Consider the following 25,774-nt stretch of genomic DNA (forward strand, 5'->3'; position numbering starts at 1 on the left):
CCCTTTCAATGTACAAATCACATGACCGGGGAGGAAGACATGTTTCATTCCTTGCAACTAACTCAAGAAGCACAAGAAATTGTGTTTGGAGATAGTGGCAAGAGTAAGGTGATTGGTATTGGTAAAATTCCTATCTCTGACCAACAATCACTTTCAAATGTTTTATTGGTAGATTCTTTAAGCTACAATTTGTTGTCCGTTTCACAACTTTGTGGAATGGGTTATAATTGTTTATTTTCTGATGTGGATGTGAAGATCCTTAGAAGGGAGGACTCCTCAGTTGCCTTTACGGGTCGCTTGAAGGGCAAGCTTTATCTTGTTGATTTCACAACAAGTAAAGTGACGCCTGAGACTTGTTTAGTGGCAAAGTCCGATAAGGGTTGGCTATGGCATCGCCGGCTAGCCCATGTCGGTATGAGGAATTTGGCCAAACTTCAAAAGGATAATCACATCATTGTACTAAGAAATGTTGTATTTGAGAAAGATAGGGTTTGTGGCGCATGCCAAGCAGGAAAGCAACATGGAGTCCCACATCAATCAAATAATGTGGTCACAACAAAGAGGCCATTGGAGCTTCTTCACATGGACCTCTTCGGACCTGTGGCTTACATTAGCATTGGTGGTAGTAAGTATGGTTTAGTCATTGTTGATGATTTTTCTCGATTCACCTGGGTTTTCTTTTTGAGTGATAAAGGTGAAACTCAAGAAATATTGAAGAAATTCATGAGAAGAGCTCAAAATGAGTTTGAGCTCAAAATCAAGAAAGTGAGAAGTGATAATGAGACGGAATTCAAGAACACAGGTGTCGAAGAATTTTTAGGCGAAGAAGGAATCAAACATGAGTTCTTTGTTCCTTACACTCCACAACAAAATGGTGTTGTGGAAAGAAAGAACCGAACTTTAATTGAAGCAGCTAGAACCATGTTGGATGAGTACAAGACACCTGTCAACTTTTGGGCAGAGGCGGTCAACACCGCCTGTCATGCAATCAACCGTCTCTATCTTCACAAGATCTACAAAAAGACTGCTTATGAGCTTCTCACTGGTAACAAACCTAAAGTTGATTATTTTAGAGTATTTGGTTGTAAGTGTTTTATTCTTAACAAGAAAGTCAAGAGCTCAAAGTTTGCTCCTAGAGTGGACGAGGGTTTCTTGCTTGGTTATTGTCACACCCGGTTTTTAGAAGGTAAACCGAATGCGAACCATGTACGTGCCAGGATCAGTTATTCACGTACACAGCAGTTACATAACATGGACATCATCACACAGTGCTCAGAATAGTATTAAAAGGGAATAATAGTCGATTACATCATACGTCTGAGACGTCCATATAGTTCTTACAATAAATCAAAGTGCGAAAACGAAACGTAGATAACACGGCCTTCACAGGCAGCCGACTGGGGGTTGCCGCTAACCCACACCTAGAACTCGTCGTAGTCTTGGAACTCCTGGAAGTCTCCTTCCACAGCTTCATCTTCTCCTGAGCAGTGGTTGCAATGCTGACAACCTGGGGGGGTTTGGTGTGTAGAGCAAGGGTGAGTACACATCAACATACTCAGCAAGTATCCTGTTTGGCTGTAGTGGACTAGCTTTATGTGGGGATCAGTCAAGCAGTTGCTTTTAGTTGGTCAGGTTATTACTTACTAGTAGAAAGCCAGGTTTTAACATTAACCCAAGTTATTAACCCAATGTATCCTTTCCAAACGGAAAGAATACCGCTTACCAATACCATAATCATAACCAGAACCATCAATCTCATTGCCACCTGTACCAAAATATCTCTGATCAAGTATCACTAATCTCTGGAGCTCCCTTGGCCGCTCATAACCGTGAGCACGGCTGATATATCAGTTTCATAACACTCTGCAGAGGTTGTGCACTTTACCCACAAGCCGTGATTCCCTCTTGCCTCGGGCCGATCAAACCCTTAAACACTACCAAGGTGAATAGGCAGGGTTTCACTACGTAGCCTTTACAAAGATTCCCCGGGGCTGTAGCCACCCGTTAGGTTTCCTAAATGCACCGCACTCCTCCCCAAGGGGCGAACCCAAACTTGGCAGAGCGAGCCGCATACACCGAGCCCCATTGACGGCACGACGGCTAAGTGAACTACATCCCGGATCCTCTAATTATTCAGCTAAGGGCACCCCATTCCACCCTCATGGTTGCACTGTTTTCCCGGGCGGTCATCCATAGAACAGGTCCTTACGGAGAGGCACTCGAGAAACCGCTCGAGTCCCCTTGAAAACCACAAGTATAATCATAAAGAAGAACGGGAAAACAGCGTATCATAGATAATCACATCATGTTCATTGATTAGAGTTGAGCAATAGCATCAGACTAAGTAGTAATAATCCGACCCAAATAGGTAAACAAGGACATGGATAACAAAAGCTAGTCAATCCTTAGGTATAAATGTGTAATGCGGGAGGTGAATTAAAGAATGAATAGGACAGAGATAGGTCAAAGGACACTTGCCTCCACCAAACGACTGCTGCTCAGGGGCTTCTCCTGCGGGTTCCTCGGGCTCTTCGACCGAATCGTTCTCTATGCGATTGCAAACATACATACATCCACATATTTAATACAAAAGAACAGTACACCATACAAGGAAACAAATAAAGCGAATATGCATCAAGTATGACATTCGATAACGCATTTGTTATGGTTAGAAAGAAACGGGAAAGGTCTCGCAGGGGGTTAAATCTTATGCACTAATGACACAATTGGTTTTTAACAAAATAATTCTGTTATATATATTTATATATACTAATGGAAACCTAATCACTTTTAGTTGATCAACATTGCACAGGGTAAACAATTAACTACGTGAATCAATAACATAACGGAATTTTAAATTAAACTTCCTATTTTCCCATAGCATGAACAGTGATTAGCCTACTTAAAATACAGTAATTATGATCACAGAAAGTAAATAAAATAAAATAAAAAAAAAAATAAAAAAACAGAGGGGGGGGGCGGTTGAACCGGCCCTAGGGGCGGTTGAACCGGCCCTAGGCGGGGCGCGCAGGGGCGGCCGAGCCGGGGCGGCTGAGCCGGCGGCGGGCGGCCGGGCTGGCGAGGGCGGGCGGCGCAGGGGGCGGCCGAGCCGGCCGAGCAGGGGGGCGGGGCGGCCGAGCCGCTGGGCGCGCTGGGGGGCCGGGGGCGCGGCCAAGGGGCCGAGCGGGCGGGGTGGGGCGGGCGGCCGAACCGGCCATGGGGCCGAGCGGCGAGGGGAAGGGGAGGGAGGAGAGGGGGAGGGAGGAGAGGGGGAGGGAGGAGAGGGGGAGGGGCCTCACCGGGGACGGGGACGGGGCGGCCGAGCGGGGCGGCCGATCGGCGACGGGGAGGGGCGGCGGCCTAGGCAGGGGCGGCGGCTAGGGCAGGGGTAGGGGCGGCGGCTTAGGGAGAGAGAGGGAAAATGAGAGGGAGAGGGAGAGGGTTTTGGGAAAAAGGGAGATGGGGGGCGGCATGGGCCAATTGGGCCCAAAAGGGGGGGCGCCAGGGGCGGCTGGGCCGGCCGGGGTCGGCCCACGGCGCGGGAGAGAGAGAAAAAGAGGAGAGAGAAAGAGAGAGAAAAAGAAAGAAAAGATCTTCTCCTCATTTTCGAAATCCGATCTTTCTACATGCATGCATTTGCACTTTCAAAGCAATCAAAAGAAATGCAAGGTTCGGCATGGTGCATCAAACAACATAAGGTATTTAGGGTTTTTCCTACACGGGAGATCCAAACCGAATCCCGCTAAACTTTGAAAAAGGTCAAGGTTTAGCGAGGGGAAAAAGAAAAGGGAAAGGTAACGCCCGAATTTTGGCGAGTAAAGAAAAGAAAAAATTCAACTGCAAAAATTCGGGGCGTTACAGTTATGCATCAAATGCGCATGGATATCGCGTTTTCAACAATACCACCGGTCTTGTTGAAATAGCGATAGACATGACATTTGATGAGTCTAATGGCTCGCAAGGGCATGTTTCTAATGGCACTGCAGGAAATGAAGAACTACCTTGTGAGGCCATAAAGAAACTTGCAATAGGTGAAGTGAGACCTCAAGAAAAGGATGATGAGGAAGGAACTTTGTGGATGACCAATGGGGTTGTTGATGTGGGTGCAAAGGTGGTGGGTGACAAATCCTCCACCCAAGCAAACCCATCAACCTCAAGTCATCCAAGTCTTGAAGAAAATCATCAATTCCAAAGGATGCCAACTGTGGTAGAAGATGAACACGAAAGTGTTAATGGTGAAGTGCCTCTTGATCAAGTGAATGATGATGAGGAGCTAATACAAAGACAATCATTAGTGCCTCATCCTAGAGTCCATCATACCATTCAAAGGGACCATCCGGTGGACAACATCCTGGGTAGCATCAGGAGAGGGGTAACAACTCGATCTCGTTTAGCTAATTTTTGTGAATTTTACTCGTTTGTTTCCTCTCTTGAGCCACTTAAGGTTGAAGAAGCATTGGGTGATCTGGATTGGATAATTGCCATGCAAGAGGAGTTGAACAACTTCTCCCGGAATGAAGTTTGGTCCGTAGTCCAAAGACCCAAACAAAATATGATTGGGACAAAATGGGTCTTTAGGAACAAACAAGATGAACATGGCGTGGTTACAAGAAACAAAGCACGGTTGGTTGCCCAAGGCTACACTCAAGTGGAAGGACTTGATTTTGGTGAAACATATGCGCCGGTAGCAAGGTTAGAGTCAATTAGAATATTAATTGCCTAAGCTACTAACCATGATTTCAAGCTATATCAAATGGATGTTAAGAGCACATTTCTAAATGGACCACTACAAGAGAGGGTCTATGTGGAGCAACCACCGGGTTTTGAAGATCCAAAGAAGCCAAACCATGTTTACCTACTTCACAAGGCACTCTACGGGCTTAAACAAGCCCCTAGAGCTTGGTATGATTGCCTTAAGGATTTCTTGCTTAACAATGGTTTTGAAATAGGAAAAGTAGACTCTACTTTATTCACTCGCAAAGTTGACAATCAATTATTTGTTTGTCAAATATATGTCGACGACATTATATTTGGCAGTACTGATGAAACTTTTTGTGAGGAATTTAGTAGGGTTATGACAAATAGGTTTGAGATGTCCATGATGGGTGAGCTCAAGTACTTCCTGGGTTTTCAAGTTAAACAACTCAAGGAAGGAACCTTTCTGTGCCAAACCAAGTACACACAAGACATGCTCAAAAAGTTTGGCATGGAAAAGGCAAAGCACGCCAAGACACCAATGGCTTCAAGTGGTCATCTCGACTTAAATGAAGAAGGTAAAACTGTAGATCAAAAGCTTTATAGATCAATGATAGGATCTCTACTATATTTGTGTGCATCTAGGCCAGATATCATGCTTAGTGTGTGCATGTGTGCCCGTTTTCAAGCTAACCAAAAGAGTGTCACTTAGTGGCCGTTAAGAGAATTTTGAGATATCTAGTTCACATCCAAAATCTAGGTCTCTGGTATCCTAAGGGCTCCTTTTTCGATTTATTTGGCTACTCTGATTCAGACTATGCCGGTTGTAAAGTAGATCGAAAAAGCACCTCGGGGACTTGCCAATTCCTTGGGCGGTCCCTGGTGTCTTGGAGCTCTAAGAAGCAAAACTGTGTTGCACTTTCCACTGTCGAGGCCGAATACATAGCTGTTGGTGCTTGTTGTGCTCAGTTGCTATGGATGAAGCAAACCTTGAGAGATTTTGGCTGTGATTTTAAAAGAATCCCACTACTTTGTGACAATGAGAGCGCCATTAAACTAGCCAACAATCCTGTGCAACATTCTAGAACCAAACACATAGATATAAGACACCATTTTCTGAGGGACCACGAAGCAAAAGGAGATATCGAATTATGTCATGTAAACACAGAAAATCAACTAGCCGATATCTTCACAAAACCCCTCGATGAGACTAGATTTTGCTTTCTTAGGAGTGAATTAAATATCTTGGATTCTCGTAACTTAACTTGAAAACGGACACACGGATTGTTTGAGTCACTATTTTTGATTGATAGTTTTAAAGCTTTGTGATGATCTTTCGAAACTTGGTGGAAATGTTAAAATTTCAAATGAATTTGAGTGCTAAGAATTTTTAATTTTTTCACTTGAAGCTCAACTGGCTTGGCCAGCTGAACTTCGGAGCTGAACTTCAGCTCAGCTGCTTTTAACCAGAATTAACCAGGACTATCCTGGCCAAAACCGGTTGAACCGGTATTGAGGACCGGTTGAACCGGTCTGGCTCTGACCGGTCTGGCGTAGGTCTGTCCGCGCAGATTTTTGCAGCCGTGTCAGCCGTGTCAACACTTTTCTCAGCCGCGCGGCAGCTTTTGCAGCCGACTGGTCACCTCTGCGCAGTATTTTTTTTGACTTTTGTGGCCCTTTTGGAATCTGATGCTTTAATTAATGCCATGTCAGGTCGCGTCAGTCACTTTTTGGAACACCTTTTCAGAAACCTGTGCAGTACTTTTTCAGCTTTTACTGTTTGAAGAATCTGCTTTTTACTGCGCAGTCGCGTTAGAAATTTAATTTTTTTGGCGTTTTCCCTCTGACCGTTTCTGGCCCTCTGACCGCGCTGGTCAGATGCGGTAGAACCGGCCCTTGGAGGGCGGTTGAACCGGTCCTGTGGACCAGCTCAACTGCCTATTTATATGTCGCTCCCCTTCTCTTCCCTCACTCCAACCATTCTCGCCTTAGTCTCTCCGCAGTGTTTAGAGCCTCCTCTCTCACTCACCTCAACCGGTTCATAGTTCCAAAACTTTTCCAATCATGGTGCGTCGTCGTAACCCTTCCGTGATTGAGTTTAGCAGCGACTCAGATGAGATTCAGGAGGAATCTCCCGTCCCCTCTCCTTCGCCTTGTCGCTCCCTCTCTAAGAGAGGACGCAGCTCTGGTAGGATGGATGGAGAGGGTTCTTCCATGCCCTCGCAGCCGACTCGCGGGAGGCTGATAGTCGCCTAGAGGGGGGGTGAATAGGGCGAAACTGAAATTTACAAATATAAACACAACTACAAGCCGGGTTAGCGTTAGAAATATAAACGAGTCCGCGAGAGAGGGCGCAAAACAAATCGCAAGCAAATGAAGAGTGTGACACGTGGATTTGTTTTACCGAGGTTCGGTTCTCGCAAACCTACTCCCCGTTGAGGAGGCCACAAAGGCCGGGTCTCTTTCAACCCTTCCCTCTCTCAAACGGTCCCTCGGACCGAGTGAGCTTTTCTTCTCAAATCACTTGGGAATCAAACTTCCCGCAAGGGCCACCACACACTTGGTGCCTCTTGCCTCAATTACAAGTGAGTGTTTGATCACAAGAAAGAATCAAGAAAGAAGAAAGCAATCCAAGCGCAAGAGCTCGAAAGAACACAAGCAAATCACTCTCTCTAGTCACTATGGCGTTATGTGGAATTTGGAGAGGATTTGATCTCTTTGGTGTGTCTAGAATTGAATGCTAGAGCTCTTGTAGTAGTTGGGAAGTGGAGAACTTGGATGCAATGAATGGTGGGGTGGTTGGGGTATTTATAGCCCCAACCACCAAAAGTGGTCGTTGGGAGGCTGTCTGTTCGATGGCGCACCGGACAGTCCAGTGCACACCGGACAGTACGGTGCCCCTGCCACGTCATCACTGTCGTTGGATTCTGACCGTTGGAGCTTCTGACTTCTGGGCCCGCCTGGATGTCCGGTGCACACCGGACATGTACTGTTCATTGTCCGGTGCACCAGTATGGGCGTGCCTGACGACTGCGCGCCTCTGGCGCGCATTGAATGCGCCTGCAGGTAGCCATTGGCGCCGAAGTAGCCGTTGCTCCGTGGTTGCACCGGACAGTCCGGTGTACACCGGACAGTCCGGTGAATTTTAGCGGAGCGGCCGTTCTGAAATTCCCGAGGCTGCCAAGTTCCGGAGCCGCGCCTCCTTAGAGCACCGGACACTGTCCGGTGTACACCGGACAGTCCGGTGAATTATAGCGCGCCGGCTCCGAGATTTTCCCGAGGCTGAGGAGTTCTGTGCGAAGTTCCCAGGTGCACCGGACACTGTCCGGTGCGCCACCGGACAGTCCGGTGCGCCAAACCAGGGAGCCTTTCGGGATGCTTTTGGCTCTTTAGTTTGAACCCAACTTGGTCTTTTTAATTGGCTTGATGTGAACCTTTGAGACCTGTATAACTTATATACTAGAGCAAACTAGTTAGTCCAATCGTTTGTGTTGGGCAATTCAACCACCAAAATTAATTAGGGACTAGGTGTAAGCCTAATTCCCTTTCAATCTCCCCCTTTTTGGTGATTGATGCCAACACAAACCAAAGCAAATATGGAAATGCATAATTGAACTAGTTTTCATAATGTAAGTGCAAAGGTTGCTTGGAATTGAGCCAATATAAATACTTACAAGATATGCATGGATCGTTTCTTCGTTTTTAACATTTTGGACCATGCTTGCACCACATGTTTTGTTTTTGCAAACTCTTTTGTAAATTCTTTTCAAAGTTCTTTTGCAAATAGTCAAAGGTAAATGAATAAGATTTTGCAAAGCATTTTCAAGATTTGAAATTTTCCCCCCCTGTTTCAAATGCTTTTCCTTTGACTAAACAAAACTCCCTCTAAAAGAGTTCCACCTCTTAGTGTTCAAGAGGGTTTTGATATATCATTTTTGAAATACTACTTTCTCCCCCCTTTTGAACACAATAGGATACCAATTGATAAAAATCTTGGAAACACGAAGTTTTTTGAAATAGGTGGTGGTGCGGTCCTTTTGCTTTGGGCTCATATTTTCTCCCCCTTTGGCATGAATCGCCAAAAACGGAATCATTAGAGCCCTCTAAGTACTTTCCTCCCCTTTGGTCATAAATAAATGAGTTATGATTATACCAAAGACGAGGTCCTTTTGTTTTCTCCCCTAAGGATGGAGAGATGCACGGAGTGGCGGCGAAGGATGAGTTACGGAGTGGAAGCCTTTGTCTTCGCCGAAGACTCCAATTCCCTTTCAATATACCTATGACTTGGTTTGAAATAGACTTGAAAACACATTAGTCATAGTATATGAAGAAGATATGATCAAAGATATATGAATGAGCTATGCGTGCAATCTAGCAAAAGAAATTGCGAGAATCAAGAATATTGAGCTCATGCCTAAGTTTGGTAAAAGATTGTTCATCAAGTGGCTTGGTAAAGATATCGGCTAATTGATCTTTAGTGTTAATGTAAGAAATCTCGATATCTCCCTTTTGTTGGTGATCCCTAAGAAAATGATACCGAATGGCTATGTGTTTAGTGCGGCTATGCTCGACGGGATTGTCGGCCATTTTGATTGCACTCTCATTATCACATAGCAAAGGGACTTTGGTTAATTTGTAACCGTAGTCCCGCAGGGTTTGCCTCATCCAAAGCAATTGCGCGCAACAATGGCCTGCGGCAATGTACTCGGCTTCGGCGGTGGAAAGAGCGACCGAATTTTGCTTCTTTGAAGCCCAAGACACCAAGGATCTTCCCAAGAACTGGCAAGTCCCCGATGTGCTCTTCCTATTGATTTTACACCCCGCCCAGTCGGCATCCGAATAGCCAATCAAATCAAATGTGGATCCCCGAGGGTACCAAAGCCCAAACTTAGGAGTATAAGCTAAATATCTCAAGATTCGTTTTACGGCCGTAAGGTGGGATTCCTTAGGGTCGGATTGGAATCTTGCACACATGCATACGGAAAGCATAATATCCGGTCGAGATGCACATAAATAGAGTAAAGAACCTATCATCGACCGGTATACCTTTTGATCCACGGACTTACCTCCCGTGTCGAGGTCGAGATGCCCATTAGTTCCCATGGGTGTCTTGATGGGCTTGGCATCCTTCATCCCAAACTTAGCAAGAATGTCTTGAGTGTACTTGGTTTGGCTAATGAAGGTGCCCTCTTGGAGTTGCTTCACTTGAAATCCCAAGAAGTACTTCAACTCCCCCATCATAGACATCTCGAACTTTTGTGTCATGATCCTACTAAACTCTTCACATGTAGACTCGTTAGTAGACCCAAATATAATATCATCAACATAAATTTGGCATACGAACAAGTCATTTTCAAGAGTTTTAGTAAAGAGTGTAGGATCGGCCTTGCCGACTTTGAAGCCATTAGCGATAAGGAAATCTCTAAGGCATTCATACCATGCTCTTGGGGCTTGCTTGAGCCCGTAAAGCGCCTTAGAGAGCCTATAGACATGGTTAGGGTACTCACTGTCTTCAAAGCCGGGAGGTTGCTCAACATAGACCTCTTCCTTGATTGGTCCATTGAGGAAGGCACTTTTCACGTCCATTTGATAAAGCTTAAAGCCATGGTAAGTAGCATAGGCTAATAATATACGAATTGACTCAAGCCTAGCTACGGGTGCATAGGTTTCACCGAAATCCAAACCTTCGACTTGGGAGTATCCCTTGGCCACAAGTCGAGCTTTGTTCCTTGTCACCACACCATGCTCATCTTGCTTGTTGCGGAAGACCCATTTGGTTCCTACAACATTTTGATTAGGACGTGGAACTAAATGCCATACCTCATTCCTAGTGAAGTTGTTGAGCTCCTCTTGCATCGCCACCACCCAATCCGAATCTTGAAGTGCTTCCTCTACCTTGTGTGGCTCAATAGAGGAAACAAACGAGTAATGTTCACAAAAATGTGCAACACGAGATCGAGTAGTTACCCCCTTATGAATGTCGCCGAGGATGGTGTCGACGGGGTGATCTCGTTGGATTGCTTGGTGGACTCTTGGGTGTGGCGGCCTTGGTTCATCATCCCCCTTGTCTTGAACATTTGCATCTCCCCCTTGATCAATGTCGTCATCTTGAGGTGGCTCATTTGCTTGATCTTCTCCTTTATCAATTTGAGCCTCATCCTCATTTTGAGTCGGTGGAGATGCTTGCGTGGAGGAGGATGGTTGATCTTGTGCATGTGGAGGCTCTTCGGATTCCTTAGGACACACATCTCCAAGGGACATGTTCCTAAGCGCGATGCATGGAGCCTGTTCTTCACCTATCTCATCAAGATCAACTTGCTCTACTTGAGAGCCGTTAGTCTCATCAAACACAACGTCACAAGAAACTTCAACTAGTCCCGAGGACTTGTTAAAGACTCTATATGCCCTTGTGTTTGAATCATATCCTAGTAAAAAGCCTTCTACAGTCTTAGGAGCAAATTTAGATTTTCTACATCTTTTAACAAGAATAAAGCATTTGCTACCAAAGACTCTAAAATATGAAATGTTGGGCTTTTTACCGGTTAGGAGTTCATATGATGTCTTCTTGAGGATTCGGTGTAGATACAACCGGTTGATGGCATAGCAAGCGGTGTTGACCGCCTCGGCCCAAAACCGATCCGAAGTCTTGTACTCATCAAGCATGGTTCTTGCCATGTCCAATAGAGTCCGATCCTTCCTCTCCACTACTCTGTTTTGTTGTGGCGTGTAGGGAGAAGAGAACTCATGCTTGATGCCCTCCTCCTCAAGGAAGCCTTCAATTTGAGAGTTCTTGAACTCCGTCCCGTTGTCGCTTCTTATTTTCTTGATCCTTAAGCCGAACTCATTTTGAGCTCGTCTCAAGAATCCCTTTAAGGTCTCTTGGGTTTGAGATTTTTCCTGCAAAAAGAATACCCAAGTGAAGCGAGAGTAATCATCCACAATAACTAGACAGTACTTACTCCTGCTGATGCTTATGAAAGCGATCGGGCCAAATAGATCCATGTGTAGGAGCTCCAGTGGCCTGTCGGTCGTCATTATGTTCTTATGCGGATGATGGGTACCAACTTGCTTCCCTGCTTGGCATGCGCTACAGACCCTGTCTTTCTCAAAATGAACATTTGTTAGTCCTAAAATGTGTTCTCCCTTTAGAAGCTTGTGAAGATTCTTCATCCCAACATGTGCTAGTCGGCGATGCCAGAGCCAGCCCATATTAGTCTTAGCAATTAAGCAAGTGTCGAGTTCAGCTCTATTAAAATCTACCAAGTATAGCTGACCCTCTAACACTCCCTTAAATGCTATTGAATCATCACTTCTTCTAAAGACAGTGACACCAATATCAGTAAAAAGACAGTTGTAGCCCATTTTGCATAATTGAGAAACGGAAAGCAAATTGTAATCTAAAGAATCTACAAGAAAAACATTAGAAATGGAATGGTCAGGTGATATAGCAATTTTACCCAATCCTTTGACCAAACCTTGATTTCCATCCCCGAATGTGATAGCTCGTTGGGGATCTTGGTTTTTCTCATAGGAGGAGAACATTTTCTTCTCCCCTGTCATGTGGTTTGTGCACCCGCTGTCGAGTATCCAACTTGAGCCCCCGGATGCATAAACCTACAAAACAATTTTAGTTCTTGACTTTAGGTACCCAAATGGTTTTGGGTCCTTTGGCATTAGACACAAGAACTTTGGGTACCCAAACACAAGTCTTGGAGCCCTTGTGCTTGCCCCCAACATATTTGGCAACTACCTTGCCGGATTTGTTAGTCAAGACATAAGATGCATCAAAAGTTTTAAATGAAATGTTATGATCATTTGATGCACTAGGAGTTTTCTTTCTAGGCAACTTAGCACGGGTTGGTTGCCTAGAGCTAGATGTCTCACCCTTATACATAAATGCATGATTAGGGCCAGAGTGAGACTTCCTAGAATGAATTCTCCTAATCTTGCTCTTGGGATAATCGGCAGGGTACAAAATGTAACCCTCGTTATCCTGAGGCATGGGAGCCTTGCCCTTAACAAAATTAGACAATCTTTTAGGCGGGGCACTAAGTTTGACATTGTCTCCCCTTTGGAAGCCAATGCCATCCTTGATGCCAGGGCGTCTCCCATTATAGAGCATACTTCTAGCAAATTTAAATTTTTCATTTTCTAAGTTATGCTCGGCAATTTTAGCATCTAATTTTGCTATATGATCATTTTGTTGTTTAATTAAAGACATGTGATCATGAATAGCATTGATATCAACATCTCTACATCTAGTACAAATAGATACATGCTGTCACACCCGGTTTTAGAAGGCAAACCGAATGCGAACCATGTACGTGCCAGGATCAGTTATTCACGTACACAGCAGTTACATAACATGGACATCATCACACAGTGCTCAAAATAGTATTAAAAGGGAAATAATAGTCGATTACATCATACGTCTGAGACGTCCATATAGTTCTTACAATAAATCAAAGTGCGGAAAAGAAACGTAGATAACCGCGGCCTTCACAGGCAGCCGACTGGGGGTTGCCGCTAACCCACACCTAGAACTCGTCGTAGTCTTGGAACTCCTGGAAGTCTCCTTCCACATCTTCATCTTCTCCTGAGCAGTGGTTGCAATGCTGACAACCTGGGGATGGGGGGGTTTGGTGTTTAGAGCAAGGGTGAGTACACATCAACATACTCAGCAAGCATCCTGTTTGGCTGTAGTGGACTAGCTGTATGTGGGGATAAGTCAAGCATTTGCTTTTAGTTGGTCAGATTATTACTTACTAGTAGAAAGCCAAGTTTTAGCATTAACCCAAGTTATTAACCCAAACGTACTCCTTTCCAAACGGAAAGAGTACCACTTACCAGCACCATAGCCATAACCAAAACCATCAATCTCATAACCACCTGTACCAAAGTATCTCTGATCAAGTACCACTAATCACTGGAGCTCCCTTGGCCGCTCATAACCGTGAGCACGACTGATATATCAGTTTTCAAACACTCTGCAGAGGTTGTGCACTTTACCCACAAGCCGTGATTCCCATTCTGCCCGGAGAGAGCTACTCCCCATTGACCACTACCTAGGTGGCCTAGCAGGGCATCACTACGTAGCCTTTACAAAGATTCCCCGGGGCTGTAGCCACCCGTTAGGTTTCCTAAATGCACCGCACTCCTCCCCAAGGGGCGAACCCAAACTTGGCAGAGCGAGCCGCATACACCGAGCCCCATTGACGGCACGACGGCTAAGTGATCTACACCCCGGATCCTCAAATTATTCAGCTAAGGGCATCCCATTCCACCCTCATGGTTGCACCGTTTTCCCGGGCGGTCATCCATAGAACAGGTCCTTACGGAGAGGCACTCGAGAAACCGCTCGAGCCCCCTTGAAGACCACAAGTATAACATCATCATAATGAAGGGGAAAACAGCGTATCATAGATAATCTCATCATGTTCATTGATTAGAGTTAAGCAATAGCATAAAGCTAAACAGTAATAATCCAACCCAGATAGGTAAACAAGGACAGGGATAACAAAAGCTAGTCAATCCTTAGGCATAAATGTGTAAAGCGGGAGGTGAATTAAATAATGAATAGGACATAGATAGGTCAAGGGACACTTGCCTCCACCAACCGACTGCTGCTCAGGGGCTTCTCCTGCGAGTTCCTCGGGCTCTTCGACCGGATCGTTCTCTATGCGATTGCAATCATACATACATACATCCATTCAAATTGGGAAACAAACAGTACATCATACAAGGGAACAAATAAAGTGATTATGCATCAAGTATGACATTCGATATCGCATTCATTATGGTTAGAAAGGAACGGGAAAGGGTCTCGCGGGGGGGGGGGGGGGGGGTTAAAGCTTATGCACTAATGATTAGTTACATTTGGTTTTAACAAAAGAATTTAGTTATATGCACCAATAGAAACCTAGTCATTTTTAGTTGATCAACATTGGACTGGATAAACAATTAATTATATGAATTGACTAGTGTAACGGAATTCTAAATTAAGTTTCCTATTTCAATAACATGAACAATGATTAACCTGCCTAAAATAAAATAAATAACAGTAATGAAAGAAAATAAAATAAAATAAAAAATTAAAAAGGGGGGCGGTTGAACCGGCCTGGGGCAGGGGCGGCCAAGCCGGCGGCGGGCGGCCGAGCTGGCGGGGGGGTGCGCGGGGGCGGCCGAGCCGGCCAGGGGGCGACCGAGCTGGCACGCGGGGGCGGCCGAGCCGGCCAGGGGCAGGGCAGGGCGCGCAGGGGCGGCGGCGGCCGAGCCGGCCATGGGGCGGCCGAGCTGGGCGGCGGGCGGCCGGGCCGGGCGGGCACGGGGGCGGCTCGGCCGCGGGCAGGGGCGGTTGGGCCGGGCGGCGGCCTGACCGGGGAGAGGGAGGGGAGGGGAGAGGAGAGGGAGAAGGAGTTGGGGGGGGCTCACCGGGGACGGGCGACCGAGCTGCGGGGGCGGGGGCGGCCGAGCTGCAGGGGCGGCGCTAGGGCAGGGAGCGGCGGCTGGGGTGGGGAAGAGAGAGAATGAGAGGGAGGGAGAGGGATTTGGGGAAAAGGGAGGGGGCGGCTGGGTCAATGGGCCCAAAGGGGGGGGGCGCAGGGGGGGCGGCTGGGCCGGCCAGGGGCGGCTGGGCCGGCCGGGGCAGCCCACGGCGCGGGAGAGAGAAAAAAAGAGGAGAGGGAAAAAGAAAAAGAAAAAGAAAGAAAAGGTTTTTTTCTCCTTTTCGAAATCCGATTCTCCTAGATGAATGCACTTACATTTCTAAGCAATCAAAGAATGCATAGTTCGGCATGGTGCATCAAACAACATAAAGAAATCCAGGGTTTTTCTTTACACGGGAATTCCAAGCCGAACTCCGCTATAACTTTGGAAAAGATCAAGGTTTAGCGAGGGAACGAGAAAAGAAAAGAGTAACGCCTGAATTTGGTGAGAGAAAAGAAGAAAAAATTCTACCCCCAAATTCAGGGCGTTACACATGCTCAACAATAGATGTAGATGGTTTGCAAGATTTTAATTCTACAACCTTAGCTTGTAACATGTCATTCTTAGTTCTAAGGTCGGAAATAGCAGCATTGCAAACATCAAAGTCTTTAGCTTTAGCAAGCAATTTTTCATTTTCAATCCTAAGGCCATCAAGAGAAATGTTCAATCCATCAATCTTAGCAAGCAAATCAACATTGTTATCTTTAAGATCGGGAATTGAAACATTACAAACATGAGAATCAACCTTAGCTAATAAATTAGCATTTTCATTTCTAAGGTTGGCAATTAAATCATGGCATGTGCTTAGCTCATTAGATAGTTTTTGACATTTTTCTACTTCTATAGCATAAGCATTCTTAACCTTAACATGCTTCTTATTTTCTTTAATAAGGAAGTCCTCTTGAGAATCCAAGAGATCATCCTTCTCATGAATAGCACTAATCAATTCATTTAATTTTTCTTTTTGTTGCATGTTTAGGTAAGCAAAAAGAGTGCGCAAGTTATCCTCCTCATTTTTAGCATCATCCTCATCACTAGAGGTTTCATATTTGGTGGAGGATCTTGATTTTACCTTCTTTTTGCCGTCCTTGGCCATGAGGCACTTGTGGCCGACGTTGGGGAAGAGGAGTCCCTTGGTGACGGCGATGTTGGCGGCGTCCTCGTCGTCGGAGGAGTCGCTCGAGATTTCGTCGGAGTCCCACTCGCGACAAACATGGGCATCGCCGCCCTTCTTCTTGTAGTACCTCTTCTTCTCCTTTCTTCTCCCCTTCTTGTCGTCGCCTCGGTCACTGTCACTAGAAATAGGACATTTAGCAATAAAATGACCGGGCTTACCACATTTGTAGCAAACCTTCTTGGAACGGGATTTGTAATCCTTCCCCTTCCGTTGCTTGAGGATTTGGCGGAAACTCTTGATGACGAGCGCCATTTCCTCATTGTCGAGCTTGGAGGCGTCGATTGGTGTTCTACTTGGCGTAGACTCCTCCTTCTTCTCTCCCGTCGCCTTGAATGCGACGGGTTGAGCTTCGGACGTGGTGGGTTCGTCAAGCTCGTTGATCTTCCTCGAGCCTTCGATCATGCACTCAAAACTTACAAAATGCCCGATTACTTCCTCGGGGGTCATTAGTGTATATCTTGGGTTGCCACGAATTAATTGTACTTGAGTAGGGTTAAGGAAAATAAGAGATCTTAGAATAACCTTAACCATTTCGTGGTCATCCCATTTTTTGCTCCCGAGGTTGCGCACTTGGTTCACCAAGGCCTTGAGCCGGTTGTACATGTGTTGTGGCTCCTCCCCTTTGCGAAGCCGGAAGCGACCGAGCTCCCCCTCGATCGTTTCCCGCTTGGTGATCTTTGTGAGCTCATCTCCCTCGTGCGCGGTTTTGAGTACATCCCAAACCTCCTTGGCGCTCTTCAACCCTTGTACTTTGTTATACTCCTCTCTACTTAGAGAAGCGAGGAGTATTGTTGTTGCTTGAGAGTTGAAGTGCTCGATTTGGGCCACCTCATCCGTATCATAGTCTTCATCCCCTACAGATGGTACCTGTGCACCAAACTCAACAACATCCCATATACTTTTGTGGAGTGAGGTTAGATGAAATCTCATTAAATCACTCCACCTAGCATAATCTTCACCGTCAAAGGTTGGCGGTTTTCCTAATGGAACGGAAAGTAATGGAATATGTCTAGAAGTGCGAGAGTAGTGTAAGGGGATCTTACTAAACTTCTTGCGCTCATGGCGCTTAGAAGTTACGGAGGGCGCGTCGGAGCCGGAGGTAGATGGTGATGAAGTATCGGTCTAGTAGTAGACCACCTTCCTCATCTTCTTTTGCTTGTCCCCACTCCGATGCGGCTTGTGGGAAGAGGACTTCTCCTTCTTCTCTTTGTGGTGTGAAGAAGATCTCTTCTCCTTCCCTTTGGAGGAGTCCTTCCTCTTCTCCCTTCTCTTGGTGCGGGACTCTTCCGATGAAGTGCTCCCGTGGCTTGTAGTGGGCCTTTCGCCGGTCTCCATCTCCTTCTTGGCGTGATCTCCCGACATCACTTCGAGCGGTTAGGCTCTACTGAAGCACCGGGCTCTGATACCAATTGATAGTCGCCTAGAGGGGGGTGCATGAATAGGGAGAAACTGAAATTTACAAATATAAACACAACTACAAGTCGGGTTAGCGTTAGAAATATAAACGAGTCCGCGAGAGAGGGCGCAAAACAAATCGCAAGCAAATGAAGAGTGTGACACGTGGATTTGTTTTACCGAGGTTCGGTTCTCGCAAACCTACTCCCCGTTGAGGAGGCCACAAAGGCCGGGTCTCTTTCAACCCTTCCCTCTCTCAAACAGTCCCTCGGACCGAGTGAGCTTTTCTTCTCAAATCACTTGGGAATCAAACTTCCCGCAAGGGCCACCACACACTTGGTGCCTCTTGCCTCAATTACAAGTGAGTGTTTGATCACAAGAAAGAATCAAGAAAGAAGAAAGCAATCCAAGCGCAAGAGCTCGAAAGAACACAAGCAAATCACTCTCTCTAGTCACTATGGCGTTATGTGGAATTTGGAGAGGATTTGATCTCTTTGGTGTGTCTAGAATTGAATGCTAGAGCTCTTGTAGTAGTTGGGAAGTGGAGAACTTGGATGCAATGAATGGTGGGGTGGTTGGGGTATTTATAGCCCCAACCACCAAAAGTGGCCGTTGGGAGGCTGTCTGTTCGATGGCGCACCGGACAGTCCGGTGCCCCTGCCACGTCATCACTGCCGTTGGATTCTGACCGTTGGAGCTTCTGACTTCTGGGCCCGCCTGGATGTCCGGTGCACACCGGACATGTACTGTTCATTGTCCGGTGCGCCAGTATGGGCGTGCCTGACGACTGCGCGCCTCTGGCGCGTATTGAATGCGCCTGCAGGTAGCCGTTGGCGCCGAAGTAGCCGTTGCTCCGTGGTTGCACCGGACAGTCCGGTGTACACCGGACAGTCCGGTGAATTTTAGCGGAGCGGCCGTTCTGAAATTCCCGAGGCTGCCAAGTTCCGGAGCCGCGCCTCCTTGGAGCACCGGACACTGTCCGGTGTACACCGGACAGTCCGGTGAATTATAGCGCGCCGGCTCCGAGATTTTCCCGAGGCTGAGGAGTTCTGGGCGAAGTTCCCAGGTGCACCGGACATTGTCCGGTGCGCCACCGGACAGTCCGGTGCGCCAAACCAGGGAGCCTTTCGGGATGCTTTTGGCTCTTAAGTTTGAACCCAACTTGGTCTTTTTAATTGGCTTGATGTGAACCTTTGAGACCTGTATAACTTATATACTAGAGCAAACTAGTTAGTCCAATCGTTTGTGTTGGGCAATTCAACCACCAAAATTAATTAGGGACTAGGTGTAAGCCTAATTCCCTTTCAGAGGCGCCAAAAGGTTGGCGCCACTCGACCTCGTCGCAGCACTTCTTCCTCTGGATATGCTCCTTGCCAGGAGGAGGATGGGGCTTTCGACGACTTCATCGACCCTCCGGCGCCAGATGCACTCTACGTCACCGGTCTGCACATGCATCCGGCGAACGTTACCCGCGGTCCACATGAACCTCCTGTCGACTTCTCTCTGAAGGGAGTAGACACCCTTCAGCGCCTGAGGTTCACCAATCCTTCTCTCACTCCTCGTCATCCTGGTGTCCAGGACCCTCGGTTCTGGAATCTTTTCCAGACTGATTTCTACAATTCTATCATTTTATCCAAGAAACACCCAGTCGTCAGGCATAGGTTTATAGACTGGGAGGAATGTGAGAACATGGGCGATGCTGACATGACGTCAGCTCTCCAAAACTTAGAGAGAAAGGGGTTAAAAAATATTATGACCATGGAATACCCCTGGAACGACGAGGTGGTAGCTCAGTTTTATGCCACCCTCTGGATCAAGAAAGTAGATGAGGAAGCCGATGGGTATGATTACCCTGTCATGTATTTCTTCATCCAGGGTAACTGGCAAAGTCAGTTATCGTTGTTTTGCCCGTATTCTGGGCTTCTCTGATGCTGATATTCAGGGCAGCAACATGCGAGTGCATAACATTAGGCTGCCCATGCGGGAAGAGACTGAATTTATTCATGTCTCAAATGATAGGGAGTTCTGGACGACCGCTAACATGCACAGGTACTACAGGTACCTTAACTCTTTGTCCAGGATGACCGTTCTCCCGAAGGGCGGGAATCAAATGAACGTCCTTGGGGAGAGTCGGGTCTTCCTTCTCCTCCTTGCTCCCAACAGTCTCGCCCGCATTAATGTGTTTGACATGATCTGGGAAGAGATCATTCGTGCTTCCTGGTCTCCTCTCAAAGGGTGTCTTCATGCACCCTTTATCATGAAGATGATCGAAGTGGTCACCCAGACTCACTTCGAAAAACCTGTCAAACACTCCCGCTACGTACCCTACTGGGTTGATTCCTCCAACCCAGCTGCTCGTACGAAGCGGGCTCCCTCAGGGTCTGGAGGCCCTGCCTCCTCTGCTGAGCCACCTCCCCAGCCTCCTCTTCATCCATCTTCCTCTCGCCCCGCCGCTGCCTCGCGTCCCTCTCCTGGCCGCAGATCTCCCATGCCACGTGGTCGTGGTCGAGGTCATGGCCGTGGGATGGGTGCTCGCTTTATCCATGGGATTGCGGCGTTTTTCTCTATGTGCTGAAACATTTCTGCTGATGTACATGAGCTGGCAAGGCGTCAGCGGGAGACTGACGACAATCTTCGTCGTCAAGCTTCCACTATGGGTATGCCCTTTGCCCCTCGCTCGCCTGACGTGCCTCTCCATCCTCCTCCCTCGGAGATCAATGAGTGGCACCAGCAGGCCTACGGGGTGCCATTTATGTCAGCAGACGAAGAAGAAGAAGAAGAAGCCTACGTTGATGATCGCGAGCAGTTTGTCCCGCCTCCCTACCATGGGGATCTGGGTCAATCATCCTCTCACCCTCCGCCTCCCTACTCGGGTCAGGGACCCACTTCCGGTGACCCTAGGCCATCCGGCTCTAGTTACCATCACCACCCTCCACCTCCTCCTCCTCATCGTACATCTTCGGCATCTATTTTTTTGCGGCTGATGAACCACCTAGGGAATTCTCATTCGAGGAAGACGTGATGAGGACCCTCTTCCCTGAGGATACCCTCCACCATATCCTCCGTCCTATCCTCCTCCTAGAGGATATTGATTCATGTATCCATGTCTCTCTCTTCGTTTTTGGTACTTGTTGCCAAAAAGGGGGAGAAAATCCAAAATTTCTAGTCATTATGTTTGTGGTTCTTTCGGTTATGTATTTCTTTTGGGTTATTTTTGTTTTGGCCACTGTTGTGGCTTGTATCCTCTTATCATTGTATGAAATAAAACTGCTGGGTTATTATTCAAAGTGATATGATGGTCTTCTGGCCATCATCTTTTGTTCCATCAGTTTGTAATGATTGCTTTGCTATGAAGTAAAAATGATGTGTATTTAGAGATAGTCATATGCATCACAACTCCTGTTATTGAAAGTCGCCTAGAGGGGGGTGAATAGGGCGAAACTGAAATTTACAAAGTTAATCACAACTACAAGTTGGGTTAGCGTTAGAAATATAATTGAGTCCGCGAGAGAGGGTGAAAAACAAATTGCAAGTAAATAAGAAGTGTGACACGCGGATTTGTTTTACCGAGGTTCGGTTCTTGCAATCCTACTCCCCGTTGAGGAGGCCACAAAGGCCGAGTCTTTTTCAACCCTTTCCCTCTCTCAAACGGTCCCTCGGACCGAGTGAGCTTTCTCTTCTCAAATCAACCGGGAACAAAACTTCCCCGCAAGGACCACCACACAATTGGTGTCTCTTGCCTTGGTTACAAGTGAGTATTGATCTCAAGAAAGAATGAGAAAGAAGAAAGCAATCCAAGCGCAAGAGCTCAAAAGAACACAACAAATCACTCTCACTTATCACTAAAACTTTTGTGGAATTGGGAGAGGATTTGATCACTTGGGTGTGTCTTGTATTGAATGCCTAGCTCTTGTAAGTGATTGGAAGTGTGAAAACTTGGATGTCTTGAATGTGGGGTGGTTGGGGGTATTTATAATCCCAACAACCAAACTAGCCGTTTGGTGGAGGCTGTCTGTCGTATGGTGCACCGGACAGTGTCCGGTGCACCAGCCACGTCACCAGGCCGTTGGGTTCCGACCGTTGGAGCTCTGACTGCTGGGCCCGCCTGGATGTCCGGTGGCACACCGGACATGTACTGTAGAGTGTCCGGTGCGCCACTTCGCGCGTGCCTGACTTCTGCGCGCTCTGGCGCGCATTGAATGCTTCTGCAGGTGACCGTTGGCGCGAAGTAGCCGTTGCTCCGCTGGCTCACCGGACAGTCCGGTGCTCACCGAACATGTCCGGTGAATTATAGCGGAGTGAATTCCCGAAGCTGGCGAGTTCCAGAGTCGCACCCTCCTGGGGCACCGGACACTGTCCGGTGTACACCAGTCAGTCCAGTGAATTATAGCGGAGCGCCTCTGGATTTTCCCGAAGGTGAGGAGTTCAGCGTGAAGTCCCCTGGTGCACCGGACACTGTCCGGTGCGCCAAACCAGGGCACATTCCGGTTATCCCTTGCTCTCTTTGTTGAACCCATTTCTTGGTCTTTTTATTGGCTAAGTGTGAACCTTTGGCACCTGTATAACTTATACACTAGAGCAAACTAGTTAGTCCAATTATTTGTGTTGGGCAATTCAACCACCAAAATCAATTAGGAAAATAGGTGTAAGCCTAATTCCCTTTCAATCTCCCCCTTTTGGTGATTGATGCCAACACAAACCAAAGCAAATATGGAAGTGCATAATTGAACTAGTTTGCATAATGTAAGTGCAAAGGTTGTTTGTAATTGAGCCAATATAAATACTTATAATATATGCATGGATTGTTTCTTTAATTTTTGACATTTTGGACCACTTTTGCACCACATGTTTTGTTTTTGCAAATTACTTTGTAAATCCTTTTCAAGGTTCTTTTGCAAATAGTCAAAGGTAAATGAATAAGATTTTGCAAAGCATTTTCAAGATTTGAAATTTTCTCCCCCTGTTTCAAATGTTTTTCCTTTGACTAAGCCAAAACTCCCCCTCAATGAAATTCTCCTCTTAGTGTTCAAGAGGGTTTTGATATATTAATTTTTGAAATACTACTTTCTCCCCTTTGGAACATAATAAGATATCAATTTGAAATTTCCAATTGAAAATCATTTTAAAAGGAGGTGGTGGTGCGGTCCTTTTGCTTTGGGCTAATACTTTCTCCCCCTTTGGCATGAATCACCAAAAAACGGAGTCATTAGAGCCCTTAGAATTACTTTCTCCCCCTTTGGTCATAAATAAATGAGTGAAGATTATACCAAAAGACGGAGTCCTTTTGCTTTGTTCTTAGGCTCTCTCCTCCAAAGATGGAGAGTTGCTTGGAGCGACGGCGAAGGATGTTACGGAGTGGAAGCCTTTGTCTTCGCCGAAGACTCCAATTCCCTTTCAATACACCTATGACTTGATTTGAAATAGACTTGAAAAGACATTAGTCATATCATATGAAAGAGACATGATCAAAGGTATATGAATGAGCTATGTGTGCAATTCAACAAAAGAAGTTCCTATAATCAAGAATATTTAGCTCATGCCTGAGTTTGTTAAAAGTTTGTTCATCTAGTGGCTTGGTAAAGATATCGGCTAATTGATCTTTAGTATTAATGTATGCAATCTCGATATCTCCCTTTTGTTGGTGATCCCTTAGAAAATGATACCGAATGGCTATGTGTTTAGTGCGGCTATGCTCAACGGGATTATCCGCCATGCGGATTGCACTCTCATTATCACATAGAAGAGGAACTTTGGTTAATTTGTAACCATAGTCCCTAAGGGTTTGCCTCATCCAAAGTAGTTGCGCGCAACAATGTCCTGTGGCAATGTACTCGGCTTCGGCGGTAGAAAGAGCGACGGAATTTTGCTTCTTTGAAGCCCAAGACACCAAGGATCTTCCCAAGAACTGGCAAGTCCCCGATGTGCTCTTTCTATTGATTTTACACCCTGCCCAATCGGCATCCGAATAACCAATTAAATCAAATGTGGATCCCCTAGGATACCAAAGCCCAAACTTAGGAGTATAAACTAAATATCTCAAGATTCGTTTTACGGCCATAAGGTGAGCTTCCTTAGGGTCGGCTTGGAATCTTGCACACATGCATACGGAAAGCATAATATCCGGTCGAGATGCACATAAATAGAGTAAAGACCCAATCATCGACCGATATACCTTTTGATCCACGGACTTACCTTCCGTGTCGAGGTCGAGATGCCCATTTGTTCCCATGGGTGTCTTGATGGGTTTGGCATCCTTCATCCCAAACTTGCTTAGAATATCTTGAGTATACTTCGTTTGGCTTAGGAAGGTGCCCTCTTGGAGTTGCTTCACTTGAAATCCTAAGAAATACTTCAACTCCCCCATCATAGACATCTCGAATTTTTGTGTCATGATCCTACTAAATTCTTCACATGTAGACTCGTTAGTAGACCCAAATATAATATCATCAACGTAAATTTGGCATACAAACAAGTCATTTTCAAGAGTTTTAGTGAAGAGTGTAGGATCGGCTTTTCCGACTTTGAAGCCATTTGCAATAAGAAAATCTCTTAGGCATTCATACCATGCTCGTGGGGCTTGCTTAAGCCCATAAAGCGCCTTAGAGAGTTTGTATACATGGTTAGGGCACTCACTATCTTCAAAGCCGGGAGGTTGCTCAACATAGACCTCTTCCTTGATTGGTCCATTGAGGAAGGCACTCTTCACGTCCATTTGATAAATCTTGAAGCCATGGTAAGTAGCATAGGCCAATAATATACGAATTGACTCAAGCCTAGCTACGGGTGCATAAGTTTCACCGAAATCCAAACCTTCGACTTGGGAGTATCCCTTGGCCACAAGTCGAGCTTTGTTCCTTGTCACCACACCATGCTCATCTTGCTTGTTGCGGAAAACCCACTTGGTTCCTACAACATTTTTATTAGGACGTGGAACCAAATGCCATACCTCGTTCCTAGTGAAGTTGTTGAGCTCCTCTTGCATCGCCACCGCCCAATCCGAATCTTGAAGTGCTTCCTCTACCCTGTGTGGCTCAATAGAGGAAACAAAAGTGTAATGCTCACAAAAATGTGCAACACGAGATCTAGTGGTTACCCCCTTATGAATGTCGCCGAGGATGGTGTCGATAGGGTGATCTCGTTGAATTGCTTGGTGGACTCTTGGGTGTGGCGGTCTTGGTTCATCATCCTCCTTGTCTTGATCATTTGCATCTTCCCCTTGAGTATTGCCGTCATCTTGAGGTGGCTCATTTGTTTGATCTTCTTCTTCATCCACTTGAGCCTTGTCGGCGTTTCGAGACCGGGGGGTCCCTGGGCCGACGAGTGAGTGTCGCCGCGTGCCCCAGCCATTATGGGTCGAGCGCGAGGGCGAGCGCGAAGGGGGGAGAGCGAGGCGGCCGGAGACCGGCGTGAGAGAGAGAGTGGGATTCCCGCGGCCTTCGTGTTCGTCCCGCGCCCAGGTCGGGTGCGCTTGCAGTAGGGGGTTACAAGCGTCCACGCGGGAGAGGGAGCGAGCGGCCCTAAGCGAGCGCCTGTCTCGTCCTCGTCCCCGCGCGGCCAACCCCCTCTAAGAGGGCCCTGGTCCTTCCTTTTATAGGCGCAAGGAGAGGATCCAGGTGTACAATGGGGGGGTGTAGCAGAGTGCTACGTGTCTAGCGGAGGAGAGCTAGCGCCCTAAGTACATGCCGTTGTGGCAGCCGGAGAGATTTTGGCACCCAGCTGGTGTGATGTCGTGGCCGTCGGAGGAGCGATGGAGCCTGGCGGAGGGACAGCTGTCGGAGCGGTTGAGTCCTTGCTGACGTCCTCTTGCTTCCGTAAGCGGGCAGAGAGCCGCCGTCGTCACAGAGTACGCGGAGCGCCATCATTGCCTATCTGGCGGAGCTAGCCAGATGGGACGCCGGTCTTGTTCCCTGCGGCCCGAGTCAGCTCGGGGTAGGGTGATGATGGCGCCTCCCGTTGACGTGGCTGGCCTGCGCCCTAGGTTGGGTGGTGTGGAAGCTCCTCCGAAGCCGAGGTCGAGTCTGT

Source organism: Zea mays, chromosome 5, assembly GCF_902167145.1.
Source record: "Zea mays cultivar B73 chromosome 5, Zm-B73-REFERENCE-NAM-5.0, whole genome shotgun sequence".
In the NCBI taxonomy this organism is placed as follows: Eukaryota; Viridiplantae; Streptophyta; class Magnoliopsida; order Poales; family Poaceae; genus Zea; species Zea mays.